Raw genomic sequence first — 16,672 nt, 5'->3', positions numbered from 1 at the left:
TTGACTTTAAATTTAATGTACTTTTATATCTGTTTTCAAAATTTAATTAATTAATTAAATTTTGTTTAAATTTTAATTAATTTTTAAAATAATTAATATATTTTTGATATCGATCTTTTAATATGAACGTTAAAACAGAAATAATATAGAATAATCTCTACGTAATAATATAATATCATCACAGGTTTTATATATATATATATATATATATTTTTTCATATATATATAAGATGTGTAAAAAAATACTTTGCCTGTGATTTCTCACCGATTTGTTCGCGAAACGACTGCGAGTTGCAAAGTCACGTATCGCGTTCTTTTTTTCTTACGTGACGCAACGGGGCGGACTTCTTTTCGGGGTTGGCAGGTGTACTCGCGTACTTCGAGAATATTATCTCTGTCAACCATCCGCGTGTTTATCCGCATACATATTTGACGAACTTGTTCCTTCCTGGGACCCGGGAGCAAAGATACGCTTGGAAGAGAAGTACCGATCTCGCCGGTTCTAGTGAGATAATATTTAGGCGATTGCACGTTACCTAGATATCCATTGCGTTCGCTACCTGCCCGTTTACCTGGCTACCTGCCTATATCTACACCTCGCACTGAGGATGTCAACTTTTGTCTCATGAGTTAGGTCAGTGCCATTATTAACCTATTAAAGATTTTGTAGCGCCATGTTTGATGTCACAAAAATGCGTTCTGGTTGGGCCAGACCTTTCTCAATATCCTACAGGTGGTCTTAAAGTGTCACTTGACGCAAGGAAGAATGAGAATACGTATTTTTCATATTTTCACAATCACATTTTTCGTGGCTGTTGTTCCGAAAGGAACACTTCGAGTTCATAGCAGCCCTTTTGCGTACTGAAAATAGATATCAATATAATGTAACATACAAAACTTCAGCTGCGGCAAATCATTTTTTCGAAAGTTTTTACTTAAAAGAAAAGTCTCAACTAAACCCAATTACAACAAAGAAATATTATGAATCATATAAAGCGAAATATTATATATCAAGATATTTCCTACACTTCAGACAGGTTGGATTAGGTTATATCTTCCGAAAGTGGAGCCCCCCCGTAGGGGGGGCGGAACATGCGGTGTCCACGCATACACTTTTCCATGCAAAGCGAGGTTCCACATGGGTTTGCGACTCTACGCAAAGCGAGGTTCAACCCGAACCTATGTGTCTAGTTTTTTGGTAGTGGAGCCCCCCGCAGAGGGGCGGAACTCACTGTGTCCACGCATACACTTTTCCATACGAAGCGAGGTTCCACATGGGTTTGCGATTCTACGCAAAGCGAGGTTCAACCCGAACCTATGTGTCTAGTTTTTTGGTAGTGGAGCCCCCCGCAGGGGGGCGGAACTCACTGTGTCCACGCATACACTTTTCCATGCGAAGCGACGTTCCACATGGGTTTGCCATTGGGTTCCCATTGGGACTTTCCACGGAAAGCGAGGTTCAATTCAATTAAAAATTTATAAGTGGTGTCTTATTTACCTTTTTTGTTAATAATTTTTTAATAAAGAATGAGGGATGAATAAAATCTTTTGAGTGTTATTCAGGATGATGTTCCTTTCGGAACAATATCTTTTTTCGTTAATAATGTACAACATATTTAAAAAATTTTGATAAATTAAAAAATTTAATTAAAAATTAAATTAATTAATCTTCTCACTTTTTGTATAGCTAATTTGACGATTTCATATATATGCTATTATATTTATTATATTTTATACATATATATTTTTACACATTATATATACTTTTATAAATTTTTTCTAATAAATCTCACTTATTATGGATATTGTGATAAATCTTGTGCGTGTTTTTTTTTTAGACAACATTAAAGTAAGAAATAAAATTCTATTCGAGCCCTAAAGGATTAATCAAAGAGGATACTAGACGAGAGGGGAAGGACGAAGAAAATAGGAAGTAAGCGAAAGGATATAGGAGTGCGAAAAATAATTTCCTGCCGCTCATATGCGGTGTATCAAGAACGGGGGAGAAAAGTTCGGCCCCTTTCCTCGGGAGATATCAAAATATTATTCAAGGCTTTCCCGGTACCTTCGGATTCTCTTCGCGTCATATAGAAGCCGCACGGGATCCAAAGTGGTCAGTTATTGCTCTCAGCCTCGATATACGAGCACCTCGCATATTCTCGACGTACGGTATCTTATAATCTTCGTTCAATCATGAGAAAATATGAGAATTTATGAGTGCTGAGTTGTTCGTTTCTATTATTAGTTAATATTGTCATATTAGTTGCTGATATATATTGCACAATGTTTTAGATCGACAAAGATTAATTATACTTCATCATAACTTTAAATAATAATTTTTAAGTGAGGAATCTTGTTTTTTTTTAAATTTAAAAAATAGTTCTCTCTCTCTAGCACACAGTTGCAATTATTTGTGACCTAATGTTAATATTGAAGGCAATTTTTTACTAGGCATGTGTATGTGTATAAAGCATCCAGAAGCAGATGCAATATATTGATCGCGATCAAAATTTTTGACAGACAGATTTTTAACATATTTCCGAGTATTTCCGTAAGCAACGTTTGACATTCTCGACATGAACTGTCGACTGGACTTTTAAGCGCACATCAACGACAATCAGAATGATAACTCTCTTCTCTATTCGGACCGTTTTCCCTCATCGCGCGTCTATGGAAAATCCAAAAAGCAATAATTGCGACGAAAGACGGGGAATGTTTTCTTTTACGGGCTGGCAGGCGAAATGCATGGAGAAGGAGGGGGGGAAATACGCTCTCGGATATCTATATAGGTGGAGAGAAGAGAGAAAGCGAGAAGAGAAAAGTGAGAGAGAGAGAGTAGAAAGGAAAAAGACAGAGAGAAGGGAATTCGTGCTGGAATAACATTGGGTGACTGTGGTATTGTCAACCCCTGTCGCGCGTTGCTCTCGTGCTTCTCTTATTTCTTTCTCCGACTGTCTTTCTCTCTCTTCCACCCACCCTCTTCACGGCCGCCCACCCTTTTCGTTGCCTTCATCGCCCTTCTGTTCCCTGCCCTTCTGCTTCTCTCTCTCTCTCTTTCTCTCTCTAAGTTCTACCTATCCTAGCCACGGCTTAGTTAGACACTGGAATATAGGAGAGCAGTCAGAGAATAGACGGGAATCGGGAGGGATGAAACAACACCCCGTTCCCACCGTTCTATCCCTTCCAACTCTATTTTTCTCTTTTCCTCTCGTATACTCTTTCACCGTCTCTCTCTTTCTCTCTCTCTTTCTCTCTTTCCCTTTCTCGCTCTTTCTCCTTTATCCGTTCCCTAAACGCGGCTAATAAAAACAACACTCGACGAGGCGAAGGGATGTACGGGGGTTACGGCGAATTATAAAAATAACACTGCCAACCGATCGAACAATCGCTGGATCTCTCGCGCGTCGTTGATGCTGACGTCGCTGTTGATGCTGACGTCGACGACGTTTTGTCATTTGGAGCTGTGAAAAGTTCGAAACCACCTCGCACTTTTCTCTTCTCCTTCTTTCTCCTTTCTCTTTTTTCTTTCTCTCGCTCGCCATCCAGATTTCTCTCGGAGCTACGGTTGTTCGGATAGAAGCGACAACGTATGGTGACACATACACTTAATTGGAAGTTGTGCGCGCGGTCGTCCTTATTTTTCTTTAAATTGCACGACGATCGTATTTTTCTTTTGCGAGTATTCACTTATATAAACCACGTTCCGGATAGCACTTCTGATAACCGCTTTCGTTTTTGCTCCACGCGTTACCGAGCTGATTGGAATTAAAATCTCCTGCCCCATTAATGTAGAATAATTTAATCTCATTTTTTCACTTGTTATAGGAATTTATCGCACACACATATACACATATAGATGTTTTACAAGTTTTAAATTATCATTATATATATCATGATAAAACATACGAGGAGAAAGAAAGAAAGAAAATGTTTGCTTTATCAAAGATTACTGGCCGCTATCTATTAATAATGATAAAGATTTACGACTTATTGAAGGCTGCCGATTATTTAACTTATTTTATAGAAATGTTACGAAGCTTTTGACTTTTACTCGGTTTTAAAAATGTTACACACACAATTTTTACGTACATGAATAATAATACATTTCTAAATTTTATTTTTATTCGTTAATCTTTTCTTTTTTCACTTAAATTTATATTTGCGAGGAAATGTTGAATTTCTTGGAAAAGTATACAGAGTAGAACCAACGTAATCGAACAGATGAGCGAATCCTCGAACGATATAATATTCGCGAAGGAGTGACGTGAAATGAAATGACGTGTCGACGCTTGTTCCACAACCGCTCGTAACTGTCCCATTACGGGGTCATCGCGGTATATCTCACCCTGTGTCTCGTCTTTTCTTTCTATTATGTTTTCTTTCGTCTTTATTCTTTCTTTCTCTCTCTTCTCTTTCTCTCTCCCTCCCTCTTTCTCTTTTTCTCTCTCTTTTCTCTTCTCTTCTCTTCGCGCGCGAGTATGTATGCGAACGCCTGGACCGGCATGGCAAAGCAGTCAAAGAGAGATAAAATCTATAAATATGTGGGAGGCGCACGCGACCCATTCCAGTGTTTGTTCAACCAGGAATAACCTCCGCGTTTCTTCATCACGCGCGGAACCCCGGAGAAGAGACTCTGGTTTTGTGGCTTGACGCAGGCCTAATCTCAGGGGATGATGCTTCATTAACTTGCTATCTCCGGCCAATTCGGACTTTCGGCAATTTGATTTGCGCGTCGTGTGGCTTTCTCGCCCAAAATCAAGGTGAATCCATGAATGCATCTGTTTGATACGAATAGGAAATATTGCACTGTATTCTTCTACGAATGATATGCGAATATTTAAGAAGACTAGTTTCTGAGTGCTAAAAATTGAGTAATATATAAGAATCATACAAGTAGATTGTGTTCAATAATATGTTTGTAATAAAAATGATGATATTACATTTACATTTTGTTTAGAGATATAATAATAAATTAAAAGATTATTCATATAACATAAAGTAAAGAAGAGAGAAATTATATGTATAGAAAAATGAGCTCGAGAGACAAATTGCATTGTTAAATAATTCTGTTAATTTTGTTATAATAATCAAAGAATAGAATTTTAATACGAATCTGTCTAAAGATCAAGTGATCTAAAGTTTCACATATCCAGATATTGGTAAATTTACTTCTTTATATAGATCCATATAGTCATGAAATTTACACAAAAAATATGATTTAAAAATTTGAAGTCATCTGTGGTCTCCTCCCACATGCATCCCTACTGGATGCTTGCATCTTTACTGGAGGTTTGCCATGGCCCTTTAGGGTCATTCGCCACTGTTATTTGGCACAGTGGGGATATTGTTATTTACTAAAGGGATCTTGAGGGATGTGGTCACTCTCGTTGTGCCGTTATGTTCGTCGGTGCCATTTCTTACGGAAGGCTAGTCGGAAGTCAGCATGCAGTGCACGCGAATACTTCCACCAGCATTTATTTGGTTAGCGAGCGACCTTTCAGGAATCCTCCGTCGCAATCGGCATTGCATCCATCGAGCGAGATGCCAACATTGTTCTGGAGTCGCATATCACTGTGTTAAATAGCGGCATTAGAGGTCTAGAGCAGTTGCCCAGAAAGCGAAAGATCGGGTTCGATTCCTGATCCAGCCACTTGCACCTCACATTTTCTAGTCCATGAATATTATTTTCTAGCAATTATTCGTTGGGCTGAAAAGTGTGTGAATGCTCTCTTCACAGGATATGCGTCGATGCCGTTGTTACGGATGGATTCTGTCGCTCGTTGACCGAATGGGCATATTAAAGACACGTTTGATCTCCTCCCACATACATCCCTATCTTTACAAGCGACGAAATAAATATTAATTGGGAACATTATTATATAAAACAAGGCACGCTGATGAAATGCAAGCAGCATCAAAGCAGAAATCAAACAGATATATTATTCCGCGATCTTTTCCTACCAGTTATCAGTTTCTACGAATACTGCGAAGTAAATTCTTCTCACTTATTATCTAGTTGAGATAATGTGCATTATAGAACTATTAGGTGAAACGTTTATAAACAGTAATTTTTTACAGTAATAAATAATTATATGTAAAATTTGTGGTGATAAATTTAAATATTCTTTAGAAACAAAACATTTAAAAAAACATATAGTGGAAGATCATACGGAATTTTATTATTATATACAAGCGACGTGCGCGGAATAAATATCAATTGGGAACATTATTATATAAAACAAGGCACGCTGATGAAATGCAAGCAGCATCGGTGATTTTTTAAGATTTTTTATCTTCCTTAATCTGCACTTTAAAAAAGAACATACTGTTTAGTTCCTTAAAATTATGTATTTTTAATACACTGCTTGATAAAAAAATTGTTCTCGAGAAATTCAACTCAAGATCGGCCGTTGAATGGGCGTATAGACACGTTTGCCCTTCTCCCACGTACATTCCTATCTTTGCTGGAAAAAAATTTGAAGTCTAATAAAAATAGGGATGTATGTGTGGAATGAGATCAATTTTTCTTTTAATTCACATATAGAGTCGCGAACCAAAGATTCTCTTGATTAATAGCTTCAATGAAACGAGCTTTGAAAATGAAAAGAACCTTCTTTGAGAAAGATTCGATTACAATTAGATAGTTAAATGTAACTAACGTTCGTCGTGGAATTTACATTCGTCATTTTGGAATTCTGACTATTTGTCGACGATGGCAGAAAACGTGGTCCGAGAAAGTTAGCCAGACGGTAAGCACGAGCGCGTTAGTTAGCAGTAAGCACATCTCATCAATCTTCCTCGAACGTCGGCGCGCGTCGCCGCGTGATGTACCGTGGTCCAAAATACTCGCGACACGTGTATCCATTAAAATAGTAGTGGCACCGCGGAAGTATCTACATTACCCGTTTTGTCGAGAAAATAGAAGAAAGCTTAAAAAATTAAAAAAAGAGTCTTAACCCTTTCATCTAATTCTATAATATTTTATTCATCTACGAAAACCTCTTAGAACTTCAATGATACTTTTTCACAAACTTATATGATTTCTGAGATACATACGACGTGCTGTGCCGCGGATCCAAAATACTCGCGACACGTGTATCCATTAAAATAGTAGTGGCATCGCGGAAGTATCTACATTATCCGTTTTGCCGAGAAAAGAAAGCTAAAAGAAATTTAAGAAAAAGAATCTTAATCCTCTTAATTCTATAATATCTTATTCATCTGTGAAAATTCCTTGGAACTTGAATGTCTTTTTTCATAAATTTATATGACTTCTGATACGTAAACAGATGTAACTATAACTTTTATATCATAATACTAATCATATTTTTTGATTTATATTGGATAATATTGAATCAGGAAGAGTAGCGTAATGCAATTTTGGTAATTTCGTAGTAAAAGTTTTCTGTCATAATAAGCACTTACATAATTACCAGTAAAATAATCTGATTTATGCGTAGGAAAATAATTAATGAGATATGGCAATGAATCGTTCAATCGTTTAATACATTTTTATACATTTCAAATCCGACATTCGAAATCGCTAACATACATATTTCATAAAACAAATTTAACATATTTCTAAAATGATATTTTTTAATTCCTCTTATTATTATCAAAATGATGTTAATTAATTAAAAATATAAATTCTATTGATAAGCCCATCGAAGAAGATTTAATTTTTTAGCTCTATTCATAACTTATGTATTTTTCCTGTCTTAAGTAGCAGACTTTATTAATGCTGCAACAACATTTGATATTTTATCTTTAAATTATCGATTTAATCATTTAAGAAAAGTTTAAATCTTCTGAAATATTTTGTTTAGAATTTTAGAAGAGACGTTAATAAAAGAATCGATAAGACTTATAAAGAGGGATAAATACATAAAACTGCGTGCGCGGTAAACGATGACGGAAACGACGCGTTTCTCGTTCCTCAATGCGAATCCTCCGGAAATAAGAGACGTGTCCCGAGGAAGCTCCCAGCTTGACGGGACGAGTACACCGGATACGGGGCGCGAAAAGGGGTTTGACAAGCCGCCGCAAGATCCGCCATTCTCGACACCTGGCAACAGCCAATCGTAGGATAAAGCGGACGATGGAGCGAGGAGCTCCTGGTCCTCAAATGCCACACCCTTCATTGTGACCACATATCGACCGTGGGGCCGCAGCAGCCACAGCCGCGGCTACGGCGTCGGTGCTAAGTACTCGCGCACTTGCGACGCGCATGTGTGATGCGCGCACAGACGGCACATTCACGCTCGCCCCGCGGAATCGAATTAAGCAAAGGGAACGTACTCTGCGGCACGGGGGGAAATTTTATTTTCGTATTTTCCGCGCCGTGTTTTTATGTTATGTCGCCTCTCGGCGACAGAGCGGATCGCCCATAGAAAGCCTCGTGCTCGCAATTGTTGCACAAATGTAACGTTTCGCTCCTTCAGTCCTGACGTTTGTCACACGATTCGACAATTCTCGTCTCATCGCATATGTACTTTTGATCTATATGTTATTATGGAACTCTACTTAATATTGAAATCAAGAATTTAATTACTGTCAAATTTTCATTCATTTTTCCTTTTTATATGTATTACCAATTAGCGTTCACCATAAGAAGGTAATTAACTTGACAAGACACAATATCGTTTTCGTTCAAATCCCAAAGCTCCTCGAGCAAATATCACTTGTAAAGCTGATGTTCCTGCTAGAAACAAACTGTTTTAGAGAGTAGCTCAGATATCTCGAAGTCGAGGGATTTATGAGGGATATATCCAGGGATGGGAAAGTTACTTTTTAAAAGTAACTCGTTACCGTTACTCGTTACCGAGTAAAAAAAGTAACTCGTTACCATTATTAGTTACTTATTTTTAAAAGTAACTAGTTACCGTTACCGTTACTTCAAAAGTAACGATTCGTTACTTTTCCCTTTTAATGTTAAAACAAGATAGAATTAAATAAAAAATTTACTTTGGTAATATTTTTGATTAAAATATTAATAAAAGCAACAAATTTTTTATTTTAAATTTACAAAACCGTAAAAAATTTAAAGAGATATAGATTTTAAAGCACTTAACATGTAACTTCACATGTAAATAAAAAATTTTAATTTCCATTAAATTGATAAATACAGCTAAATTTACATTCTTTTTATGCGCTCTCGTCCGATATTACGTCAAACTTAAAAGCTGGCCAATCACATCTATTCCTCAGAAGAATGGAATAACTGTGATTGACCAATGATGTCATTAATCGCTCTCAGAGGTGTCTGTGAAACCGGCACGACAATCTACGAATTTCAAAAAAATACTAAGAGTTCTGATAGCACTTTTCATAGTTCTACAGTTTCTGAAAATTAATAAATAATTAAATAATTATTTATAAAATGATAAACGGTCGGAACTCTGCGCAAAAATGTTTCTAAAGAATAGAACTGTCCAGAACTGCCGTTAAAACTAGGGAAAATCATCAGCACGACACATTTTCACTAAGTGTCGTGCTGGCAAGAACATTAAAAATTCATAAAAAATTATTAATTTTTGGAATATCGATCTGAAATTGCATATATAGGCTGAACTATAGCAGAACTATCGGAAACTCTTACTAAAAATAATAATATTCAACGCGTTTTGGTATTTTAGAGGGAAGAGTGTCGTGCTAGATTCGCGAAGTTAGCACATTTTTTCGATTTCGATTTTTTAATATAAGGAATGCGGAACTCTTTTTAATTTTTATCAGGAACTGTAGAACTATGAAAAGTGCTATCAGAACTCTTAGTATTTTTTTGAAATTCGTAAATTGTCGTGCCAGCTTCACAGACACCTCTCAGAGCTATAAATTTCATCCGAAGTATTATCGAATTTTATATGAATGTCGGTCGATGACTAAAAATTGAATATGACAGAAATACGATGTCATAAGTATTTTCAAAATATGAAAAGTAACGGTAAAAGTAACTGTTAAAATCGTTATCGTTACTAAAAAATGTAATTACGTTATCGTTACAGTTACAGAAAAAAAATGTAACGCCGTTACCAGTCCGTTACCAAAAAAAAGTAACTATAACGGTAACGGCGTTACAAGTAACGCGTTACTTCCCAACCCTGGATATATCAATTTGGATTATCGCGGACGAAATCGTACCTTGGCGGTGCAGGCGCGCGCGTTTTCAGAAATGCGCGTACGCGATCCCGAAAATTAGGCGTCGCTCTTCCGGATTGGAAGGAGGCTTCTTTGTGCCTGAAATACACCCCGGGATCCCCGAACGAGTAGCATCTGTAATAACAAGGACCGTTCTTACGGTCTCTCCCGCCTCGTGTACGTGGCGAATACGCGGACGTGACGCGAGAGATGGGCTTCGAGAGTTCGATTAGCCGATCTCATCGACGAGTGTGTACGTTATGGAAGCTTATTACCGAAATCTAGTTCTCCAAGTTTTCTTGTGTAAAGTTTCCGGCACGTCTCTAATCGAACTCGCATAACAATAATTTTACATCACTTGTAAAAATAATAATGTAAATAATGTAGATTTGAAAAATTTGTATAGAAGTATGATATACATACATGTTTTTAATATTTTTATAGATAAAACATTATTATAAATTAATTATATAATACACATCGCAAGTTATAATTAATCGAAAAGATTTCATATTGGAAGCAATCTAGAAATATCCAGGATTTTCACATAATTCTTACGTAATCACATTACAGCCACAGTAATTGTCACAATTCACGATTAGATAAGTTAAGATATCGGCAAAGTATATGTATATAGCCTTTCTAAACCCGTCTATTGACTATATAAATATCTGAAATAATATTTTTCCTGCTCCAGAAAGCGAGTATTCCTTTTCTTTTTTTTTTCCTTCGCTCCTGCGTCCGCTGGGGACAAGCGTGAAGAGGAAGCTCGCGGCGAGGACATCATCAGTCGTCGACACCGGGTATCCCCAGGAGTCTTCGACACGGGGTTGAATCTCGAATTAGTATTAACGTCGCGACTCTTTCGTTCGCTTTTACTAAAGCAAACATTCGCGGCAAAAACCCCGAGCGTCGATGCTGCGCGACGACAGTTGTCACTTAAATAGTCGCTAGGACGTCTCCTCTTATGTACATTTTTGAGCTGTATTCAAATCCTTTTATATTTTTTCTTAAACTTCCATGATTATATTTTTTAAATATTTTTATAGTGTGTGTATCTTTTTAAGTTTTCATCATGTATATATATTTTATTCCTTTAAATTCTCATTAATGTTCAAAGATAACGAAAGCCAAATAAGGCCCAAAAATAGGATAATTAGATACAAAATTAAGAAAGATGGCTCCCCTCTTCCTCGATATAGATGCTGACGCCGGCGCCAAGACCTTGCGAGCCTTGTTCGCAGGGACTAATCCACGGGAGATCTTCATCGCGCAACGGCAAACAAACGGAATCGAACAATTTGTTTTCGTAAAGCGGCTAAGTAGCGGCCACTATCTGGCGCGCGTGTCTTAGAACGGGAAGAATAAGGAGAGTCAATGGGAAAGAGGGCGAAGGGGAGAGTATATAGAAATATAAGTGGTACGAAAACTGGCAAGATACACACGGGAAGAATGAGAGAAAGAGTGGAAGCGCGACGGGGGGGAGGGAGGGGGGGAGCGGGGAATAGGGAAAAGCAGCAGCAAAGCAGCACGGAGACGAGGCGACAAAATCAATTATTTTGTTAAACAACAAGCCGTGTTATGTTAGGTTTGCCAAAATAACCAAAACAACGCTGCCGCGTTTCGTACACGCCGCGCGCGCGTGTTTCGTGATACGCCCCGGTTCATTCATCCGCGCCCGACCATTTCCCATTCATCCTTTCGCCACGAGAAATTATCGCGATAATCGGCCGCAAAGCGGTTTTTCCGCTCCGCAGGTGGAATCCTGCGCGCGACCTCGTTCGTCTCTATAGATGTTATTCATTGTTATTGTTATACGCATTATATGTGTCGTATACGCGCGCGATATATATGGGGGGGGGGGTTTATATGCATTATTGGAGCTGCGCCGGAGATCGGTGGCGGCGCGACGTAATATCTCTCTCGGGGAGAGTTAATTAATTTCCAATTCCGATATCTCCTCGGGGGAAAAATGTTTGCCGCGATATATCCGACTTTTTCAATGTATGGAATGTATCGAATGCGTCGAATCTTGCTTGGCGGGGAAAATATTTCGTTTATATAACGATGCAAAAAATGGAACGTCAATATAAATTTTTCGAGAAAGTCAATTATCTTTTTACACAAATATTCCTCCTCTAACAATAAGATAATTCAAGTCGAAAGTATATCGGAATTACTAAGTACTTTCTTTTCAATTTCTTAGGATATGTAAGAAAAGAATACCTGATTCTACATCATTTTATTTTTTTGATATAAGGAGGTTTGATGAGATATTTCGTGAATTTGGCCTAACATTCATTATTAGCGTTTTTAATTATAATTAATTATAATTATGTGAGAGATCAAAATAAGATATATAAGATTATTATAAAACGAGACAAAATTAGACGATTGTGAATTTATAAAAACTAACGCGTGCACGCACATGTACACAATTATATTGTTCAAAATCCTTTCAAAAAATTCTTCGTGAGACATTCTCTTCGGAAAATCGTTTTAAGATAAAAGACAGTGTTCTCTCTGAAGTTGACGTACAACTTTCTTGATTATAGAAAGAGAGAGCGCGAAATTTCGCGGATGCAAGGTACATCGGGATGAGGGATCGGGGAGGGGGAGGGGGAGGAAAGTTTTGCGGTATCATGAGCTATGCACTCTTCAAAAAGTATGAACGAACGAGCGAAGAAGCGATCCATTAGGTAGGAAGCCCCGGCTGACACGCCCTGACGCTATCAAAACACGCCTTAAAACTTATATTCCAGCGTTGGCGCGACGGTGGTAGTAGGAAAGCCGCGTACGTGAGATAAAATAACAGAGTGTAGTTAACAGGCTTGGGTAAAAATATTCACGCTAGCTTCCATATCTCCCTCTCGCGCTCCCGCCCTCCATCCCGCACCTCCCTCTCAATTTAACCGCGTCTACGTCTCTCTCTTTCTCTCCCTCTCTCCTCCTCTTTCTTTGTCTCTTTCTCTCTTTGTGTCATCCTTGCTTATTCTTGCGCGTTTTTCAGACTCCGAAAATTCACAAATCGTATCATTCGGTAGCATCGATTAATCGATACGTTCGTAAAAACAGAGCATGCACTTGTGTTTGCGTCCTCACAAAATAATTTTAATTTACCTTTCAACGCGTTGATTATACTTGCGAAAAAAATGTTTGTATTTACATAAATTACTTTACGATTGTGCATTATTAAAATAGATATAAAATGTATTTAGGAATCTCGTGGTATACATATATATTATATATATGTATATAATTCTTTCTTTTCCTACATTATATTATCTTAATTTCGATTTTGTATACAATAACTAGAATTAAAAATGTCACCTTTCCTTTAATTTAATCATTCGAAATATATCCTCGATAAAAAGTTTCTATTATAATAATTACTAAAATGTCGAAATTTATAACGTAATATAAAATTTAATATAGAAAATTCATAATTTATAATGAATCAAAATTGAATGATTAATGGAATAATTATTTGACCATACTCAGTACCCAGGTAGTAGAATGTCAAATGATATCTTAATAACGTTTTAATGACATATTATGATGTCATCTTGGGTAGAATATGTCCCATAATATAATAAAGGGAAATAAAGAAAAAGAAAGAGAAAGATGAGAAAGTTTCACGGCTAATATATTATACAGGGTGTCTCATTTTAATGTCCCACCCCAAATAACTTTTTTATTTTTAATTTTAGAAAAAGATGTTTCAGACAAAAGTTGTATGGTTTCAAGGGGGACATAAGGTGGTGTCATTAGTTTGACCTTGAATAGTTGCTTCAAGGTCACGTGAAGGTCACCGTCAATTTTTTAAATGGAACCTCCTATTTTTTATTGCATATTCTTGTAGCTTATCTCGAGGGCTTTCCAAAACACTATAATAAAATATTTTTCCCTCAAGTACCTTTTGAGTTATAAGGCTTGAAATCATTTCTTAATTTTACATAAACCGTAAAATATCTTGTAAAATATTCATTTTTCCATTATCTTACCTTAATACTTTTATGTACAACATAATGAGAGGAATCAATTGGTGTAAAGAAAACATAGTTATTACATAGTATACACAGAAACATCCCATTGTTGTTACATTGCAGCAATATTGCAACAACATCGCAATATTGCTGCAATGTAACAACAATGGTCTGGATGGGATGTAGGTCATGTGATGATGAATCTGATATCAAGTTGATAGGATTTCGGCTCTTGATACGAGTATACATTTAATGACTCTTCTGACATAGATAAAAAAAAAAGATTGATATTCTGATACATCTCGTACCGTTTTCGATTATACATGTATGTACGTAACGTCTTTTTTCTTAAATTTAACATGCACTGTCATCTATGGCTGCGTAACCGATAACAATGTATCAATAAACTCGGTCGATAACATTCTTTAATTATCATGAGTTCTCCGAATTCAATCGGTAATCACGAAAACGTACGTATCAACAGCAACTCATCTTTAAAGAGTCTGGCTGATGGCAGAGAACTAGACGTGAGCTCTTACGTCTGTCGTAGTCGTGGACGTAAAGTAAGACAGAGAAAAACCGTATGTCGTAAAGACCATTGTGAATGCGGAAAGTGCATCATGAACGAGGTAAGTAATATCCCTAAAAAAATTACCCTTTTAAAAAAAAGGTAAAAAAAGGTGCTAAGTCCGCGTAAAAAACAGTATATGTATTTGCAAAATAGTGTATTATTAACTGTAAAAAACTATTGTAAAAAACCTGTCTCCAAAATAGTGTTATTTTAAAACTGTAAAAAAATACTGTAAAAACCTATCTTCAAAATAGGATTATTTTAATCTACAAAATAGTTATTTTAATCTGCACAAAATAGTGTTATTTTAAACCGTAAAAAATTGTTCTACAAATTATTTTAATTTTGTGTAAAATTGTATATCCTACAAAAATAATGATATCAAAAAAATTGCGCTAAGTGAAAATAAAAACTTATAAAAATATTTTAACCAAAAAAAGTTATACAAAATAGTTGTTTTAATTTTCTACATTATATCCTAGAAAAATGATGATATCCAAAAATTACGCTAATTGAATTGTACAAAATAATTGTTTTAATTTCCTACAAATAATATTAAAAAGTTGCGCCAACTGAATAAAAATTTTCACTATAAAATATACATTTCTTTTTTATTTCCAATATTAAAAGAAAAATGATATTAAATAAATTGTAATATATCTATTATAAAAAATCGTTGAAAATATGAACAATTATATATATTGCAATAATCATATGCATATATCCTGAAAAGTTTAATTAAAAAAAAAAAAAGGAAATGATAATACAAAATACAAAATTAAAAATTAATAAAAAAATTAAAAATTAGAAATTAATAAAAAAAAATAAAAATTTATTTAAAAATTAAAAATTAATACATATAAAAAAATTTTAGTTAAAAAACTTAGCGCTGCTACGTTGAATAATGTGCTAATGAAATTAGCAGCGCTAAGTTTTTTAACTAAAATTTTTTTATATGTATTAATTTTTAATTTTTAAATAAATTTTTATTTTTTTTTTATTAATTTCTAATTTTTAATTTTTTTATTAATTTTTAATTTTGTATTTTGTACTATCATTTCCTTTTTTTTTTTTTAATTAAACTTTTCAGGATATATGCATATGATTATTGCAATATATATGATTGTTCATATTTTCAACGATTTTTTATAATAGATATATTACAATTCATTTAATATCATTTTTCTTTTAATATTGGAAATAAAAAAGAAATGTATATTTTATAGTAAAAATTTTTATTCAGTTGGCGCAACTTTTTAATATTATTTGTAGGAAATTAAAACAATTATTTTGTACAATTTTTTTTAGTTAAAATATTTTAAGTTTTTATTTTCAATTAGCGTAATTTTTGGATATCATCATTTTTCTAGGATATAATGTAGAAAATTAAAACAACTATTTTGTATAACTTTTTTTGGTTAAAATATTTTTATAAGTTTTTATTTTCACTTAGCGCAATTTTTTTGATATCATTATTTTTGTAGGATATACAATTTTACACAAAATTAAAATAATTTGTAGAACAATTTTTTACGGTTTAAAATAACACTATTTTGTGCAGATTAAAATAACTATTTTGTAGATTAAAATAATCCTATTTTGAAGATAGGTTTTTTACAGTATTTTTTTACAGTTTTAAAATAACACTATTTTGGAGACAGGTTTTTTACAATAGTTTTTTACAGTTAATAATACACTATTTTGCAAATACATATACTGTTTTTTACGCGGACTTAGCACCTTTTTTTACCTTTTTTTTAAAAGGGTAATTTTTTTAGGGATATCACTCTTTTTTGTACTATATGTTAAACATCTTTAAATAAATGAGCAAAGAACCCGCCACCACCCCCGTCATACTTCATTAAAATTCGACGGTCCTCTTTGCTTACTATATAGATATTCAAATCCTTCAAACTTCTTTGCTATTCTTATTGCAAAAATAACGGATAATTACAAATCAATATGTCATTAGAAATCTACA

The sequence above is a fragment of the Camponotus vicinus genome, unplaced genomic scaffold, assembly GCF_025532165.1.
Source record: "Camponotus vicinus isolate PSW18456_S1 unplaced genomic scaffold, iyCamVici1.0 SCAF_4, whole genome shotgun sequence".
Classification (NCBI taxonomy): Eukaryota; Metazoa; Arthropoda; class Insecta; order Hymenoptera; family Formicidae; genus Camponotus; species Camponotus vicinus.
This window is presented reverse-complemented; position numbering follows the sequence as displayed.